We start from the raw sequence: 20851 nt of genomic DNA on the forward strand, positions 1-20851 counted from the left end.
AAAAAGTTCATTGTTTTGTCACATATAGTTCTTTTGAAAAGTGTATCTATTCTAAGGGTAAAATAGCTTTGGCAGAATAGGGATAAAAATTGCCTTCTGTCACCCTTCAAGGGACGTAAAATTTGTAAACTTTGTAGGAATATTGTGACCGCTTCAGAAAATGTGTAATCTGCCTTGTTCTAAATCCCTCTCCTTCATGATGTAATTTTATGGATGTGATAAGTGAGTGGATGCGACTGCGGTACACCTGCTCTTAAAATGACGAGTCAGTATTGAAGTTTGCATTACGGTATCGTCTTGCTCCACTATATTGCCTTCTTCCATTACATTCTTTGTATTTTTTGCGCAGCGCCTTCGAAACGTACGAATTCCCCATTCCCTCTGATGTTCATAGTTATATAACTTTTTTCCCAACCTGCGTTCTGGTCTTACACAACATAATATTTCAACTTCAGCATTTTGTGAGCGCGTATACTTCGTTGTATATAAATTTGTAAATCAATGTGACGTTAAGATTCTTTGCTTTCGTCACAGCCGTAATTAAAATGCACGTATTTTACCTGGTTGTTTTTCTCCAATGACGCTGAATTACTGAGAAATCTATTTTATTTCGATAGTTTCCGAAATAGATATTTTTACGTTGCTACAGAGTCACTGCATAGTTAATCCTCATATGCTTAATAGTTTCTTTATTTTACCTGTGCAAGATATTTGGTTTGGTTTGGCGCCATCTCGTTTATTTTGTCTACGACGGTGACTTCAGACTTGTATTTCGTATGACAGGATTGGACGTTGTACGTGAAAGAGCTCTTCACTTGGTTTTTACACGTATCCCTTGGCGGGTGTGTTGTGTCATCAAACTTTCGGCATAGTCGTGATCTGCCATATGTAAGTTTAATAAATACGCGACATAACGGTTTATTCTATCCTCGCATTCCATAGTTTTAATTTTCAGATTAGTCAGCTGGTATAAAAAGCAACGAGAAAAACTTATAACCTCAATCTCGTAATGGATTGTAGGGCTGCAGCCCTGATACATCAAACTACAGTATTAAAACTTCACAAGATGATGAAAGTTCTTCCCTTAAATTAAGCATGTATTGGGGGAACTGCGTTACGGATAAGCTCTTTAGTGTTTGCAAATTTACTTTATAACGTCACAGTGAAATCTAGTTGCTACATTACCCACCTCGAAATGTTGTTTCTAGAGGAAAGTATTCAAAAGGGAAAGTAAATTAAATTTGTTTTGTAATAAATACGTTTACTGTACAGTCAGCGTATCCCATGAGACTTTGTCAAGTAAATTAAAATTGTCTAATCTTAACACAAATGAGAATTAGTGTATTGTTATACAAATATTCGGTTTTTCTATCCCAAATCTGAATCTTTTATTCAGGCACAGTACTTTTTTTTCATTTCCTGTACACTAAATGCCATATGCACTAAAAGGCAGTCACAGGTATTGAGTGCAAAAATAATGCAACAGACCCTATGTTAATGGATTTTGATTTAAACAAGAATGATCAGTGTTTCATTCATAACTAATTAAGAAATAAGGCTGAAATAAAATGCAATCATAATGTTTTAAGACAATTGAAGGGTTACAGTGTCTTGAGGTCTAGCTATGAATGTGAGAGAAAAAAAGGAAAAGAATTTAAGCCACTGCATTGTCTGAGTGGGTGTCCCTTTGATGTAAGCCGTGTCCAAAAAAGGGCTTTAAGCATGGTGTAAAATTCAAAACTTAGTGCTGTGTAGATTGTTCTATTAAATTTCTGGTGAACTCCCAGATTTCAGTTACTTGCTTCCATGATAGAATGGTCCAGAGTCTCCTGGTCACCTTCAGGTGTGTACTAGTGAAAGCACACTGTTTTGGGAGCTTTGTGGCAGCAAGTTGCTGACATCCACCACTCCTGCCCAAATTTTATGGAACAACTTGTAGCTTGTATGCATAATAAATTAACATTTAAATTTTTTCCCAACATTTTGTTGACAGGGAACCACCAGCTTTATTAAATTTCTTAAAGTGTTTATTAACAGTTCTGTCAACAGTTGCACTACTTACATTAGGCTAAAACAAATACTACAACTGTTGATAGAATCATTGATAAACATTTCAAGAAATTTAAAAAGTGTTGTGTTATTGTCATTAAAGTGAATTATTTGTAAAGAAATATTGGTAGTAACTGGTATGGACATCATCTCTGTGGACCGATGGTACACTAGGTTACATTAAAAACACCTTGTCATGTGGACTCATAGTGAGGAGATTGTTGAAGATGTAGAGAATGGCAGAAAAGTTTGAAATATTATTTCCTTGTAGTAGAGGCTCAAGTTGTGTCATTATTCGTCTTCCTACTTTTTATTTCTGGGTCATTCCATGCCAAACTGAGCCTGAGGCATATTTCTTGAAAAAATTCCAAATTTAACAATGTTATAGTTTTTCGAATCAACAAAAGTAGAATTATACTGTCCTGAAAAAAATATAAAAATTACATAATTAGCTGAGGAAATATAGTTAAACAAAATTGGTGATTCTACAGAGAGGATGGAAAACAAAAGGTTTGCTTTTTGTGTTGGCAGCTGTTTAAATTTGGGTTGCAGCGATAGTTGATGTTTTAATTGTTAAATTTCAAGAGCAGGATCTTATCTTTCTGACAAACTTCAGTTTTTAAAGAAAGGTAAGTTATTGAGTATGCAGCTAATTCACAAAAGTTACTAGGCTATGTATTTAGTGTCCCACCCGTGACAAAAAACATGAAAAAGTTTACCTTCTAACCCAGAAATTATTATAATTCTATATATTTTAGGTTAGGAGTAAGAAAAACAAATAAAAACATCCAATGAACCATAAGGCACCTTCTAAGTTGTAAATGATCATTTATTATTATGTTAAAAGAAATTGTGTCCCACCCGTGACAGTTTTTTGGATGTTACTCAAATCTAAACGATTTAGCACTTCCTGTTATTGTTAAGTTAAATTGGTTCATATAACAAGTGCTTTGATGGTTTACGCTAAATAAAAACTTACTATTTATTCAGAAAATGGGGAAAACAACATCAGCAGAGCATATGAGAAAACTTCGAGAAAAACTGAAGAAAGATACCAGCAAGTACAATGTCCATAAAGAAAAAGAAAGAGAGTGGAATAAAAGAAGAAGGGAAAATATGACACTGAAGGTATCCTTCAGTGAAAAATCTTTATTGGAATATTGAAAGAAGGAAGCTGAAAGAAAAAGGAAGTACAGACTTAAACTAAAATCCGTATTAATTGAAGATCAGTTAAAGACCTGTATTTCCCAGTTTGGATCATATAAATGTCCTCAGTCCCTTGGAAAAGCGGTTTCTCCGGTAAAGAAGGTGCTTCCTTCAAGCCCCTCAAAAAATCAGCACTAATAAAAAAGCTTGTAAGTGAAAGCTTACCTAAAAAGGTAGTAAAGCAGATTTTCCCAGTAGTGAAGAAAACGTCTTGTAAACTTACAGGTGATAATCTGCTCAAAATACAAAAATTTTTCACAAATGATGAAATCAGCAGGCAGACACCTGGTATAAAGGATGTAAAGTCTATTGTAGACCATGAAACTGGGAAAAGAGTTAGCTTGCAGAAACGTCACATGAATATGGCAGTTAAGGAAGCATTTTTTCTTTTTAAGCTAGATAATCCAGATATTGATGTCAAGATTTTGAAATTCTACAAGTTGCGGCCTAAAAATGTTGTTCTAACGTCTCAAATGCCTCACAATGTATGCGTGTGCTTATATCATGCTAACTTCAACTTCATCATTGAAGCCATTCACAAAAAAAAAAAAAAAAAAAACACTAGCTAGTTTCCCTGCTACTCATACTCACCTTATGAATCTTATTTGCTGTGATGTAGAAAGTGAAATATGCATGAGAAGTCAATGCAAGAAATGCATAATGAATTTGCACACATTAATAGATGGAAAGTTTGATTTGCGTGATATAATATCTTGGAGAAAATGGACCGAACATCAGTGTCACCCTAAACAGACTACTACCAGTGGAACACTTTGTGAAGCTCTCTCTGAACTTCAGTCTCAACTAAAAACATTCAAGGAGCACTTCTTTGTCAAAAGGATGCGATCTGGAGCTTTCAAGACTGTGAAAGCATCAGTTAGTGATGGTGAAGTGATATTGGAAATAGATTTTGCAGAAAACTATGTAGCACTGGCACTAGATGAGATACAAAGTGCCCACTAGAGTCATTCACAGATTACAGTGGTCACTATTTGTGTTTGGATGAAAACAGGGCTACAGTCATTTGCAATTGTGAGCGATGAACTGTGCCATGACAAATACTCAGTTTATGCATGTTTGAAGATTATAATAAGTTAGCTGAAACAAGAGCTTCCCAATTTGACCTCGATACGAATTTTTTCTGATGGTTGCGCAGGTCAATTTAAGAACAAATTCACCATTTCTAACCTCTGCTACATGATGCAAGACTTTGGAGTGTCTGGAGAATGGTTTTTCTTTGCAACATCACATGGGAAAGTTGCAGTGGATGGCATTGGAGCTGTAACAAAAAGGGCTGTTTGGAATAAAGTTAAGCAAAGAAAAGTCATCATCAGCAATGCACAGGAATTTTTAGACTGTGCCAAATCATCTGCTTCTGGAATAAACTTTCTTCTTCTGACAAAAGATCATATTGATGAAAACAGAGACCTTCTGGATGGACGCTGGAAATCTGTTAAAAAAAATAAAAGATATTAGCAGCAAGCATTACTTCAACAGTTACAATGCCTGTAACCTAGTATGTGATAGAACTTTCCTAAAATCAGATTTAGAGAAAGTGGAGGTTTTTCCACTTTCAGCCAACATATATTCACTAATCTACACAGATTCTGAGATGAGCGATGAGAAATCATATCCTGATGTCCTGCTGACACCCAATTCCCAAGAAGTTACAGGTTCGGAACCAGCTGTGGAACAAATCATGCCAGGAACATTTGTTTTAGTTGAGTTCCAAACTGCAAGAAAGAAATAGATATGCTGCAATTGCACAGAGAAGTGTAGAAGACAATGGTGAAATACAGATTATGTGTATGCGATCTGTTGGGGACTCAGCAAAGGTATTCAAAGCTGATGAGCAGGATGTATCCCACATAGAGTTTAAACAAGTTCTTGCTATTCTCCCGAATCCAAATGTCAAACATGTTAGGGACACGTTATATTATGAGTTTCCCGGCAATTTAGACATTTTTGAAAGTGGGTGAGAGGTCAAGTGTATATTTTTTCAAAGTGGTACATTCTTCAAGTGAAATAATTAAGTACTGAGAACTGTAAACTAATACTATACCAAAATTTATATTATTTATAGGCAACAAAAATGTTCTACAAAGTTATTAAAACTTAAAGTGCCCTCTAAATATATGTTACCTACTGATTCATAGCTAACTGACATAATAAAATCAGTTAAAAAAAAAAGATTGTACTTCACATGAGTCCCACCCCATGACAATTCCTTGTCCCACCCGTGACAGTCTATGATTGCAATTATTGTAAGTAAGTATTCATAATCTAATATTTATTGATATTATGTCATGTAGAGAATTTTTTTATTAATGTGAATTCAATATTTTCTAAAGAAAATAAGTGCACAAATCACAGATTTCTTCTAAAATGTTGGTGGTTATTCAGTGCTACGTCTGTTTGCTGTCCCACCCGTGACAAAGTTTTAAAGATGAATAATAGCTCAATTTGTAAACTTCTGACATTCAGATTTAAAGGGAAGGTAAAACAATTATTTGTATGGTAACCAGTCAATCTTTACTTTATTTCTATTTATACTTTATGTTATATCAGCTACTGACTGTTGAAAAACGTAGTGCAACTGTCCCACCCGTGACAATGGAATTTCCCTTCTGTCATTTTGACTTTTCCTTTCTTCCAGGAAAACACCTGTTTTCATGGAGGCAAGTGAAGTTCTTGTGCAGTTGACATTCATTAGGGAGTTGCAGCAAAAAAAGGGATGTAGCAATTGTTGTTGCTTCAGTTATGTAAATAAATGATCACTTTTGTTATCTTAAAAATTTTCAGATCATTTCTATATGCAACCAAATAAATGCCATTTTCATTTAGCCAGATGAATTTCTTCTTAATTTATTGAAGCTGCATCAGTGGTAAAATGTGCATTGAAGATGCCTTGATAAATGTATGCGTTTAGTTGCACATAGACATAATTACTAGTATAATATGGATAGCAACAAATGTAGACAGACCAACAATGTTAAAGAGATCTGTTTTACCTTTGTCTTCTTAAGGACAGCCATCAACCTAAAATTATGACATTCCCCACCCCTCCAACTTTATCACATATTCTTTCTGCTTTGGTAGGTGTTGTGTCTTGTCAGGAATCATCATCTTTGCCTCTCAGCACTGTCACAAAGTGTGCATCTTCTGCATTTATGTGGTTCATGTATGATACACATATGCAATGTTTATATTGCTAAGAACATGAATGAGAAGTAATGTATTAGAGAGCTTCTTAAATGTCTAATCCCTGCAACATTTGAAGTTTCTGATTCTGAAATTGTAAAGGTCAGAAAGTTGACTTACTTTTCATTCACAAATGTCAGGCACTATAATATTCTAGGGTAACTTGACATTGGGCCAAAAGGATGTCTGTTGAGCAGAAGCATGTAATGTGTGGTGTGCACTCTAGAACCCCTTGTAGACAGCTATTTATAAACAGTTATCAGCAACTGACCCCTATAAACAAGACTAACATTCATAAGTGCAATCTACATCTACATGGATACTCTGCAAATCACGTTTAAGTGCCTGGCAGAGGGTTCATCGAACCGCCTTCACAATTCTCTGTTATTCCACTCTCGTATAGTGCGCGGAAAAAATGAACACCTATATCTTTCCATAGAAGCTCTGATTTCCCTTTTTTATTGTGGTGATCGTTCATCGCTTTGTGGGTTGGTGTCAACAAAATATTTTCGCATTTGGAGGACAAAGTTGGTAATTGGAATTTCGTGAGAAGATTCCGTCGCAACGAAAAACACCTTTCTTTTAATGATTTCCAGCCCAAATCCTGTATCATTTCTGTGCCACTCCCATATTTCGTGATAGTACAAAACGTGCTGCATTTCTTTGAACGATGTCACAGCTTGTTTCTTTGAATTTTTTCAATGTACTCCATCAGTCCTATCTGGTAAGGATCCCACACCTCGCAGCAGTATTCTAAAAGAGGATGGACAAGCATAGCCTAGGCAGTCTCTTTAGTAGGTCAGTTAAATTTTCTAAGTGTCCTGCCAATAAAACGCAGTCATCAGTTAGCCTTCCCCACGTCATTTTCTATGTGTCCCTTCCAATTTAAGTTGTTCGTAATTGTAATACCTAGATATTTAGTTGAATTTACGGCTTTTAGATTAGACTGATTTTTTGTGTAATTGAAGTGTAGTGAGTTCCTTTTAGCACTCATGTGGATGACCTCACACTTTTAGTTATTTAGGGTCGACGCCACTTTTCGCACCATTCAGATATCTTTTCTAAATCGTTTTGCAGTTTGTTTTGATCTTCTGATCACTTTATTAGTCAATAAACAATAGTCTCATCTACAAACAACCAAAGATGGCTGCTCAGATTGTCTCCCAAATCGTTTATATAGATAAGGAACAGCAAAGGGCCTATAACACTACCTTGGGGAATGCCAGAAATAACTTCTGTTTTACTCGATGACTTTCTGTCCATTACTACAAACTGTGACTTCTCTGACAGGAAATCACAAATCCAGTCACATAACTGAGACGATATTCCATAAGCACGCAATTTCACTACAAGCTGCTTGTGTGGTACAGTGTCAAAAACCTTCTGGAAATCCAGAAATCAGAATCGATGTGAAATCCCTTGTCAATAGCATTCAACTCTTCATGTGAATAAAGAGCTAGTTGTGTTTCACAGGAACGATGTTTTCTAAACCCGTGTTGACTGTGTGTCAATAGATCGTTTTCTTCGAGGTAATTCATAATGTTCGAACACAATATATGTTCCAAAATCCTGCTGCATATTGACGTTAACGATATAGGTCTGTAGATTAGTGGATTACTCCTACTACCTTTCTTGAATATTGGTGTGACCTGTGCAACTTTCCAGTCTTTGGGTACGGATCTTTCGTCGAGCGAATGGTTGTATATGATTGTCAAGTATGAGCTAATGCATCAGCATACTCCGAAAGGAATGTAATTGGTATACTGTCTGGACCAGAAGACTTGCTTTTATTAAGTGATTTAAGTTGCTTCACTACTCCGAGGATATTTACTACCACGTTACTCATGTTGACAGCTGCTCTCGATTCGAATTCTGGAATATTTACTTCATCTTCTTTTGTGAAGGCATTTCAGAAGGCTGTGTTTAGTAACTCTGCTTTGGCAGCACTGTCTTCTATAGTATCTCAATCGCTATCGCATGGAGGAGGCATTGATTGTTTCTTGCCACTAACATACTTCACATATGACCAGAATCTCCTTGGATTTTCTGCCGGGTTTCGAGACAAAGTTTCGTTGTGGAAACTATTATAAGCATCTCGCATTGAAGTCCGCGCTAAATTTCGAGCTTTTGTAAAAGATCGCCAATCTTGGTGATTTTGCGTCTGTTAAAATTTGGCATGTTTGTTTCATTGTTTCTGCAACAGTGTTCTAACCTGTTTTGTGTACCAAGGAAGATCAGCTCCGTCATTGGTTAATTTATTTGGTATATTAGAAGGTGATCCAGGATGGAATGTAACAATATTATGAGAAGTATAGGCTACTCACCATATAGTTGAGATGCTGAGTCACAGATAGGCACAACAAAAAACTGTCGAAAAGTGAGCTATCAGCCAACAAGGCACTTGTCGAAAACGGACAACATGCACGCATGCAAGCACCTGCAAGACCACAGTCTCTAGTGGCTGAAGCCAGACGGCAAGCAGGGGCACAGAATGGGAAAGGCAAATGGTTGGAGGTAAGGAAGAGAACTGGGGTGGTGAGGGTGAGGGATAGCAGGTTAGTAATGGGGGATGGTAAAATGCTGCTTGTTGGAGCATGCAGGGACGAGGTAGAAAGAGGGTAGGGCAGCTAGGTACAGTTGGGAGGTTAGGCAGAGGGCAAGGGGGAGAGAGGGAGGGGGGGGGGTACTGGAAAAAGAGAGAAGCAAAAAGACTGGGTGCATTGGTGGAATAGAGGGGTGCGTAGTGCTGGAATGGGAACAGAGAAGCAGCTGGACAGGTGAGGACAATGGATAAAGAAGGTTGAGGCAGGAAGGTTATGGGAACATAGGATGTATGCAGGAAGAGTTCCCACTTGTGCAGTTCAGTAAAGCTGGTGTTGGTGGGAAGGATCCAGATGACACACGCTGTAAGCAGTCATTGAACTGAAGAATGTCGTGTTGGGTGACGTGCTCAGCAACAGGGTGGTCCAGTTCTCTCTCGGCTACTGTTGGTGGCCATTAATGGGGGCACACAGTTTATTAATTGTCATGTCATGTAGAATGCAGGACAGTGGTTGCACCTTAGCTTGTAGATCAAATGACTGGTTCACAGGTAGCCCTGTCTTTGATGGGATAGATGATGATTGTGATTGGACTGGAGTAGGTGGTGGTGGGAGGATGTAAGGGACAGGACAGACCTAGATGCAAGACCTGTCTCATACATCCTCCAACTACCACTTACTCCTGTTTGGATGGGAGATGAGACTGGGGAGTAGATGATAGGATAGAGGGAGTGGAAACTGTTGGGTGGAGGCTGTGGGGACAATATGTTACTGTAGGTTGAAGCCAGGATAATCATGGGAGTAGAGATGTTTTGTAAGGATAACTCCCATCAGTGCAGTTCAGAAAAGCTGGTGGTGGAGGGAAGGATCCAGATGGCTCCGGTAGTGAACCAGCCTTTGAAATCAAATTGAGCCATCTGGATCTTTCCCTCCACCACCTCCTTTTCTGAACTGTGCAGATGCGAGTTATCCTTACAACACATTCTCTGCTCCCGTCATTATCCCAGCCTCGATCTACGGTAAAATACTGTCCCCACACCCAACAGTTTCCACCCTCTCTGCCCTGTCATCTCCTCCGCATTTTCGTCTCCAAACCTGTTAATTTGCAGCCTTCTGTTAATGCATCCACCCATCTTTCCTCACTCCTCTCCTTTTTTGTTCCTTTTTTCACCACATCCTTGCCCCACTGCCTCCTGGTGCTGTGCCAGTTGGCAGTCTAGTCCCTGCACACTCCACCAGACAGTGGTAATCTCTCTCCCAACCAAACACTATTATCCCTACCCATCCCCCTCCACATAGATGCTTGCATCCACTGTGATTTTGCAGTCTGGCTCGAGATGCTGGAGTTGGCGGTCGTGTGTGCGTGAAGTGTGCTTGCTTGTGTATGTTCATGTGTGTCTTTACTTATGAAGGCTGTGTCCGAAAGCTATATGTGAATATCTTTTAATCGTGCCTGTCTACAATTTGGCGTATCTTCTTTACAATAAGTAGCAATTCGTCTTTTCCTACATTGTTGATATTCCTACCTGGTGTTTCCTAGTTAGTAGTTCTTTAATTAAAATAAAGTTACCGCAGCATTTTCTCTTCCGTTCTCTAAGTAGTAAAAATTGCTTTTTTTGTTTCAGTGATAGTGCCTGCTCCATTAGTGTAACCAGCAGGAAATAACGATGAATGAGATACACCTGACTAATGGCACTGTTAACTTCACATTCATTCATGCTATGTAATGAGTATGTGAACTTTGTCATCAATCGATGACACTTATTTCAACAATTGTGAGTATCAAGACCTTCAGGCTGGCTTTTCTTGTTATTAACGGTTCAAGGTTATTACAGACTTCAGAATCTTAGAGCACAATGGGGAAATAGAGCGTCTCCTGCCCCCTCTGTCTTCATCTCCCATTGTCCTCGCAAGAGGTGTTTCCCTCCCTCTCAAACTGGGTCTGAGTGAGCTGCCTTGTCCCATTCTTTTATCCTTGGGAGTGAACTAGCTCTCCCAAAAGCTAGCTAATGGTTTTTTACGGCTTAAAAATCAACCAAAGACCGTGTTTGGCTAGTTAGGTGGTACCATTTACACAGCGTTATGGTCGTTTCACACTTGAAGTAGGTGTTACTGCCAAATGGTGGTGTGTTCTACACTAGACATGTTGACTTCGATTACTCCAGTATCAAATGTTGAATATGAAGTCACAATAAGTTGGAGTCTAGCATCGGAATTAATGAACTACCAGTGATAAAGCTTGTTAATAGTCAAAACAATATTCGAGATGGGATTTTCTTGACAAAGTTTGTATGGTAAATTTTCTGCAATGTTGAGAACTGAAAGAATAGCAAGTTTCAAAACATCAACACTTACTTGTTAGAGTAAATACTGAGATAACAAAAGTCGTGGAATAACGATAGGCACATATACAGATGGTGGTAACATTGCGTGCACTAGGTATAAAGTGGCAGTGCATTGTTGGAGCTGTCATGTGTACTCAATTGATTCATGTGAAAAGGTTTCCAATGTGATTATATTGGCGTACAATGGGAATTAACAGACTTTGAACATGGAGTGGTAGTTGTAGCTAGACACATGGGACATTTTACTTTGGAAATTGTTAGGGAATTCAATACTACAGGATCCACAGTGTCACTAGTGTGTTGAGAACATCAAATTTCAGGGATTTCCACTCACCATGGATAACGTGGTGGCCAACAGACTTCACTTAACGACAGAGAGCAGTAGTATTTGCATAAAGTTGTCAGTGCTAACAGATAAGCAACACTGCATGAAGTTACTGCAGAAATCAATGTGGGATGTTCAGTGAATTAGGATAGTGTGACAAAATTTTGTGTTAATGGGCTCTAAAGGTAGAGGATCAGTGAAAGTGCCTTTACCAACTGCACGACATCACCTGTAACATCTTTCCTGGGCTTGTGACCATGGTTGGATCCTAGATGACTGTAAAAGGGTGGCCTGGTCAGGTGAGTCCCGATTTCAGTTGGTAAGAACTGATGGTAGGTGTGGCGCAAACCCCACAAAGCCATGGAGGGTCATTCCTCGTCAAATCACCCAGGTTATGTTACCCATCCTCTCATATTTTCGTGAAGCTTTGCACAGTTGCTTATACTGACAACATAAAAACTTGCACAAAATCTTTTTCCTCTCAGATCAAAAGATTTTTTTATATTGAATTTTAATTTTAGTTATTCTGATAACTGGGCCCTGCAAGAATGTAAATGCAAAATGGTGCTTATCTACATAAATGCCCATAACTTAGGTGTTTATGAAGCTTTTGGTTTGGAATTTTTTTCATAAGTTAAGAGAAGCACGTACTTAACAGGCATGTAATTATTTAAGCAATAAAGTTACAAAGAACTATACAAAAAATTCAATATGTGTCACTTTGCAATTTCTGAAAAAAGTACAGACACATTGGAAAAATGCTTATCACATTTGACCAACCTGGTGGGAACTTATAATTGGTATTAAATAATTCCCAAGACGACACACATTGGAATAAAATAAAATTATTAATGGGTTTTCTATGAATGGACACACAAATAAATCTGAAATCACAATACTGAGTGTTGTGGTGGGAAAAAAACATCTGAGTAAGATCATCACTACCTGACACCCACTGCTTGAGATTTTCATGAAACTTTATCTGCTTGTTACTTTCTGCATGGCAATAGTCAGTGCAAAATTTCTGCACATACTATATGTAGTTTGAGGGGAAAAAAATGGATTTTTTACAAATGTAAATACCACAACTTCTTTTGTCATTTGGATTGCACTACTTCAGACAAAAATAACAATAACAGAAAGTATCTTATTTTCAACACATCACTGTCATATTTTCCCAGATGTCACATGAGGGATATATTTTTATTGGAAAATTATTAATAACTATTCTTGACTTACGGGAATATAGAAAATCAACTTAAGCTGTTGTGGTTCAAAGAATGATTTTTAACCATGTGAAACACTTTGACAGCTGATAAAAGATTTATTTTTATTGAAACTCAGATCTATTTTTTTTAAAAAAAAAGGAAAACAGGCAAAGTAACCTGAGTTTTGTTAATATATTGGATGTTCGTTTAACATATATCACATTATTGTTCAGAAGATCATTCATATCAGATTATGTAAACTGACAACATATGGTAAGGCTGCCTCATGAAGTACACAGCCAGAAGTTATAAATTTAATTTAATCATTTTCATTACACGGGTTAGCTTTATTTAGTGTGTCAAATTATTCTAGCCACACTAATGTTACTTTAAAAATGTACGTGTTCAGCAGTGGAACTTCTTAAGAGCATCTCTGTTTTTAATCCACTGTGACAAATTATATTCTGTTAACTTCATATCTTTTTCATTAAAGTAATACATTCTGCCTAATGATGTTGATTTAGGTATGGCAACAGCACATACAATGTTTTGCAAAGGCATAAAACAAGTCTTCCTTCTCAGGTCAAAAGAAGACACTGCTGGTCCAGGTGGGTGGAGAAGCAGGAGTAAAATGTCTCCTTCATCACAGACTTTTCTGACAAAGGCAAAGTACCACCTGTCACCATACACAGCTGCTACAAAAGAATTTTGTCGAGGATGAGTACATATCCATTGTGGAGCATTTTCACTGAATGAAAAAAAATATTAAGGAAGGCTTTTCAGGAGAAGTTACTCTTCTAATCTCTAAAGAATCACAAGAAAGTGCTTTGTAATGGTGAAAATTCCTAGTCCCAGGTATTAATTATGCGGGTTGTCGAAAATCTCTTCTCGAGGTTCTTGTGTAGGAAACCTACATTGACTTTCTCTAAGAAGTGAAAAAAACGTTTGTCAATATTAGCTTTGCAGAAATCATAAACACCAGATTCAGTAGTTAATTGTGCATCATCCGCTAGTTGAATACTAGCTCTTCTCAGTATATGTTTTATAGTTCCTCCAAAACCATCGCACACAGATTTATTGCAAAAAAAGGAATGCTCAGCGTCAATAGAAAAAATATTTTTGTGCTCACACAAATTTTTAAAGCTTTTTCTATTCATATATTGAGCAGCACATCAATCAGTGAAACAATGCACATTCTTCACTTGTGGGTAATGCTCTGCCAGCCATTTCCCCTCTGGACAGCATTTACAAATCCCATGTAATGTTCCATATCATCACACACACAGCCTCTTACCAATTTACGGTCCTCATTTACCACATAAAAACACACAGGATGGATTGTACAGATGCTTCTTATCCAGTGGTAACTCAGAATTTCATTGTGAATTACAAAACTGTAGTTTTCATCAGAGTCCATTAACGGAATTGCTTTTTACAGGATTAGATTTTCTTTCAATTTTTCAGTGATTTTGACTGACACTTAGATATAAATAAGTGTGGCTTAAGAGCTTGTAATTTTCTTACCAACAAGTCCATCTATTCACCAACAGTTGCAGACTGCTCTATCAATTCTGCCTGATGATCTGTGTTTATCCCTGGCTGAACTCAATTTCATCATCAGCACCTTTGTAAGATAATTTGTGTTTTAATAATTCTGACAGTTTGTCGTCATTGGGACAATTATCACAGCGATTAAGCATGCAGTCGTAGTTTTCAGAGTCACATACAAAAAAATTTATAAGCTCTTCGTATGTTTCTTCAGTGTGTTCTGCATGCAAAAGCAGTTTTACATTTTGGTGGCTAAAACACACACACACACACACACACACACACACACACACACACACACACACACACACAGCCTCTGGCGATTTCCAGCGACTAGAGGAAGCAATGTGGTGCTGGTGTGCAAGACTCACACGTCCCCTTCATCATTGGACTTACTTGGAGGTGCTTTGCCGATCCTCTTCTCAGGATAGCCGGCTGCGACGATCTACCCCATTTCTTCTCCGAAAATATGATGCTGTTTGGAGGAATTTTCTCTACTCTTAAAATGATTGCATGCACTCAGGATACTTTTAAATCAACCCTCCTATATTTCACTTCCACCATATAGAACACCACATAACAGTTTCACATCAATGAATCATATTTCATAAATCCAATGGCTTCCGGTCTGTCAGAAACTATTGATTACTTTTACAATAAATACAGTTCCAAAAATCTCTCAAGGCTCTTACCAGTCCACCATCTGCAACTATAGAGTGTCAGTAAGTAAGTAAAGGTAATTGTCTTTTCTTTTCTTGATCACAATTCAACTGTTCCTAATAATGACTGACGTAGCACTGTTACGGACTAAGGCACGCTTGCTCCTAGTGCTGGTCATGTAACTTCTGTGATGAGCAAGGTAACCACTTGCCCACGCCGATCTTCACCTTGTGGCATTCTCTTGACACACGTCCACCCTGCACACACAAAAAAAAAAAAAAAAACAGTGTGAGGTAGACACTCTCTCGTTTCTCACGTTCATATGTAAAATATCGGGTGTTCGAGACGGTGTAAAACAGAGGGTCTCTAGAATTTGCGTCGAAATTCTCTGGGCACTACATATACCTCCCTTTAGGTTGAACACGCTATATTTTGTACATATTCATTATGTACAATTACACTGGATAATAATTCTTTATATTTTAACAGTACCATGCATATTTTACCACAATTGCAAACTGTGAACCTTTCAATCCATGTTGGTGTTATCTCTGTTTACTTTTCCTGTTCCAATGACAAATTCCATGTGCACATAACTCATATGAATATTCTGCTGCTTTGTTCTTACTTCCCATACTACTTTTTCTAAGTATGTACTTAATCATTACCATTACTTATTGTAATCTGGACGAACTCTGGGTAGAATAAAAGTGTTCCCTTCTTGGACATTTGTAAACTAGTGAGGCTATTTATGCATACAATTCAAACTTACCAGACTCATTCCTTTTAACGTGTGACTTCTGTCATGATACTGCCCTTTTCCCCTTCAGGAACAGTACTTATATCCTACATGGGTTGATCCTAGGAGTACCCTTTCATCTTCCATTTTGGTAGGTACATCCCTTTTAACTTGCTAATCTGTGGTACAGGTTGATCCCCTTCTTGATGCCCCTGTCCGCACAGTATAGGCAGCCTCTCTTGGGTCTGCCTATCTGCCCTTCTCATCCAATAAATGCTGGGGGCACCCTCCTTCTCCTTCCTGAGTAGGCCTCCTGGTTCATTGCCCGAGCATGCATCTTTACAAATACTATTCTTAAATATTATCCAGTAAAAGTAATAATCTACTTCAATCTCTAATATTGCTCATTAATACTTCACTTCATATCCTAGAGTCCTTTACTTTTCAGCCTCTCTACCATACCTCTATATACCATTCGGTACTTATCATATATACTTAGGTTATACCATCTTTACTTCGGTTATCAGACGGCCACACTATTCAACAATTTGTCAAGTCATTGTTATTTATAGTCGTATATATTTTTGGAATTAGTCAAGGTAGAACCATCACCTATAATACCATGTGTTCATGCTTTCCCATGTGCCAAGTCATTCTTTACTTAGGTTATCAGAGAGCCCCACTATTCAACAAGTTGTCAAGTCATTGTTATTAATATACATATATATTTTTAGAATCAGTCAATGTAGAACCATCACCTATAATACCACGTGCTCATGCTTTCCCATGTGCACGCACTTCCCCCTACAGCACTTGATAGTTCTTACAAGCTCTCAAACTGTACTTTTCCTGTTTATGTATTTGTGTTTCTTTGTGTGTATGTCGATGTGTGCTCTTTCAGCCTGATTCTTCGGCCTACTTATTTGAAATAAGTTGAAGGAAACCAAGGAGAATGAGAAGGACTTCAACGATAGAAGTATATGCATATGGAAGGAGGGTTAGATAGACCGGTACTCAATAGAGAAGTAAGAAAGGAAAAAATAGAAATGGTTGCTAAGATCAAAGGAGCGAAAGAAGATAGCCCCAAAGATAGGAAACCCTCCTTCCCCAGGATCGCTACTTCACCGGTACTTCTGTGAGAAGCCGGAGGAAGTATGATGATAAACATCTCATACAGAACAGGCATTCTCACCTTCACCTTTGAAGTCCCTGAAGAAAGATCTTGGCAACTTCTATGGAATGGCAAATGGTGAAGAATCATTCATACTTGTCTGTGAGGGTTGTCTGAAAAGTGTGGTGTATGTGTAGTGTTAGTCATGTTTGTGCCTACACTACCCACCCCATTCAAAATTTACGTCACATCTCATCAAAATGTATAAAATATTCTAAAAAATTAGAAACTTATACACTATTGTATAAAAAATCATCAAGTAAGTCACTTCATATTATCTTTTATACCCACATAAAATTCTATGTTCAGTCTATGTCGTCTAGATATTACTTTGCTTGAATAGTTCCATGATATTACCTTTGTGCTAGTACTATTTTTGATTCGTTTCATTCAATGTTTAGATATCACTGCTTATTTGTGATTCTCTTAAATTAGTCACTGTCTTGTAGTCATATTCGGTCACTTAAATACTAACATGGTAGGATAGTTTAAGAGGTTATGAATAGATTACAGAATAGTTGAACATTTGAAGGGAATTCGGTGTAGGAAAGCTAATCTCGGAATGAACACCGAAAAAAACTCAGGAACTGGAGGTCGTCACTCTGCTCGTTAACACAGAATGTTAATGTCCCTGGGGGATATAGAACTTGGGGTCCTTTATGTTGTATTTTCCCTTTTCCAATCCAGTTATAGAATCTATTAAAAATAGTGTCTTGAGATGGATTACTGTTTGTACCTGGAAAAGTACATCATGTTTCTGAAAAAAATTATGTCTCTCTTTCTTCAGGGCCAAGTTCTGAAGATGCTGCTTTACAAGAACTAGATCATCAACTTAATATTGTGCTTTGATAGCCTTCTTGTTATATTTGCTCACTTGTTGTTGTGCTTTGTTAAGTATGTTCTTACAGACTATTTCCTGTTTAAGTTGGAAGTTGTCTATAGGTTGCTCAGGCCATACGAAACATTTAATAAGAGGTTCTCTGACAAAGGGTTTATCTATTATCTCCAAAGGTGTTAATCCTGTTGATAAATGTGGTGGTGGTGGTGGTGGTGGTGGTGGTGGTGGTGGTGGTGGTGAGTCTCATACTTCTTTACAGAGCGTAGGGGAACGACGCGGGAGACCCATGCCGCTTTTACGAGGCAAGGTCCTAGTGGAGGTGGTTTGCCATTGCCTTCCTCTGACCGTAGTGGGGACGAATGATGATGATGAAGACGACACAACAACACGCAGTCATCTCGAGGCAGGAAAAATCACTGATCCCGCCGGGAATCGGACCTGGGACCCTGCAGTCGGGAAGCGAGAACGCTACCGCGAGACCACGAGCTATGTGGTAACTCATTCAAAGCAAGCTCAAAGTCTTTCGTTTTCATTGCCCAAGATGTATGTTTTTCATGGTAGTATGTGTGGCATAACTTCGCAATTTCTTTCTTAACCCTTTCACATGGGTTAGAAGATGGATTATAGTTGGAGATTAATATTTGACGAATGTCTTCCCACGCTAGAAATTCCTTAAAATCGTTACTAGTAAACTGTGGTCCATTGTCGGAAAGGAACCATTTCAGTTTTCCTACCTCGAGAAAGTACTGGTGCAGACAGTGTATTACTGTTGGTGTGTTTGCTTTCTTAATAGGGTATAACTTAACATACTTCGACCAACACTGTATGAGGACAAAATTATAGGCCACTCTGCCTTTTCTTTTTGGAATTGGTGCAAAGAAATCTGCAGCTGTTAGATCGTGTAAAGCTTTAGGAATAATTGGATACATTATGTATTTAATGTATGTGTTACCCTCTTTTACCTTCTGACAAATTTCACAAGTTTTAATGACCAATGCTATTCTATGTCCTAGCTTTTAAAAGTAGTAGAACTTATTCATATGTGCAGTACGTTTCTTTATACCGAAATTCCCATACCCCTGATGAATGTACCACATTAACTCCTCTTCTACTAATTCGGTATACATAAATGCCAATGTTGTGTTGTCTTACTGTCTCTCCAGAACAAATTATGTCCTATAATCTTGCACCTTCCATCTTGATTAGGCGGTAATGACTTCCTAACACACATAACAAATATATCTGTAAAATGGGGATGATGATGTTGTTGTGGTCTTCAGTCCAGAGACTGGTTTGATGCAACTCTCCATGCTACTCTATCCTGTGTAAGCCTCTTCATCTCCCAGTACCTACTGCAACCTAAATCCTTCTGAATCTGTTTAGTACATTCGTCTCTTGGTCTCCCTCTATGATTTTTACCCTCCACGCTGTCCTCCAATACTACATTGGTGATCCCTTGATGCCCCAAAACATGTCCTATCAACCGATCCCCTCTTCTAGTCAAGTTGTGCCACAAATTTCTCTTCTCTCCAATTCTATTCAATACCTCCTCATTAGTTATGTGATCTACCCATCTAATCTTCAGCATTCTTCTATAGCACCACGTTTCGAAAGCTTCTATTCTCTTCTTGTCAAAACTATTTATCGTCCATGTTTCACTTCCATACATGGCTACACTCCATACAAATACTTTCAGAAACGACTTCCTGACACTTAAATCTATACTCGATGTTAACAAATTTCTCTTCTTCAGAAAGGCTTTCCTTGCCATTGCCAATCTACATTTTATATCCTCTCTACTTCGACCATCATCAATTATTTAGCTCTCTAAATAGCAACACTCCTTTACTACTTTGAGTGTCTCATTTCCTAATCTAATTCCCTCAGCATCACCCGACTTAATTCGACTACATTCCATTATCCTCGTTTTGCTTTTGTTGATGTTCGTCTTATATCTTCCTTTCAAGACACTGTCCATTCTGTTCAACTGCTCTTCCAGGTCCTTTGCTGTCTCTGACAGAATTACAATTTCATTGTTTTTATTTCTTCTCCATGGATTTTAATACCTACTCCGAATTTTTCTTTTGTTTCCTTTACTGTTTGCTCAATATACAAATTGAATAACATCGGGGAGAGGCTACAGCCCTGTCTCACTCCCTTCCCCACCACTGCTTCCCTTTCATGCCCCTCGACTCTTATAACTGCCATCTGGTTTCTGTACAAATTGTAAATAGCCTTTCACCCCCTGTATTTTACCCCTGCCCCTTCAGAATTTAAAAGAGATTATTCCACTCAACATTGTCAAAAGCTTTCTCTAAGCCTACAAATGCTAGAAACATAGGTTTGCCTTTCCTTAATCTATTTTCTAAGATAAGTCGTAGGGTCAGCGTTGCCTCACGTGTTCCAACATTTCTGCGGAATCCAAACTGATCATCCCCGTGGTCGGCTACTGCCAGTTTTTCCATTCGTCTGTAAAGAATTAGTGTTAGTATTTTGCAGCCGTGGCTTATTAAACTGATAGTTCAGTAATTTTCACATCTGTCAACACCTGCTTTCTTTGGGATTGGAATTATTATATTCTTCTTGAAATCTGAGGGTATTTCGCCTGTCTCATACATCTTGCTCACTAGATGGTAGAGTTTTGTTAGGCCTGGCTCTCCTAAGGCTGTCATTAGTTCTAATGGGATGTTGGTTACTCCTGGGACCTTGTTTCGACTTAGGTCTTTCAGTGCTCTGTCAAACTCTTCACGTAGTATCATTTCTCCCATTTCATCTTCATCTACATTCTCTTCCATTTCTATAATATTTTCCTCAAGAACATCGCCCTTGTATAGACCCTCTATGTACTCCTTCCACCTTTCTGCTTTCCCTTCTTTGCTTAGAACTGGGTTTTCATCTCAGCTCTTAATATTCATACAAGTGGTTCTCTTTTCTCCAAAGGTCTCTTTAATTTTCCTGTAGGCAGTAGCTATCTTACCCCTAGTGAGATAAGCCTCTACATCCTTACATTTGTCCTCTAGC

At 38.0% G+C, this 20851-nt stretch overlaps 1 long non-coding RNA gene across 1 annotated transcript in view; it reads left to right on the forward strand.

Annotated features, from left to right (window-relative positions):
• The first annotated feature begins 757 nt into the window (after nt 1–757).
• Nucleotides 758–20851, forward strand: part of LOC126088517 (uncharacterized) — a 59529-nt gene continuing 39435 nt past the window's right edge. The window contains exons 1-2 of the long non-coding RNA XR_007519949.1: nt 758–888; nt 10622–10771. This is a non-coding gene — a long non-coding RNA (uncharacterized LOC126088517). The remainder of the gene's footprint in view (nt 889–10621; nt 10772–20851) is intronic.

This window comes from Schistocerca cancellata, chromosome 6 (assembly GCF_023864275.1).
Source record: "Schistocerca cancellata isolate TAMUIC-IGC-003103 chromosome 6, iqSchCanc2.1, whole genome shotgun sequence".
Taxonomy (NCBI): Eukaryota; Metazoa; Arthropoda; class Insecta; order Orthoptera; family Acrididae; genus Schistocerca; species Schistocerca cancellata.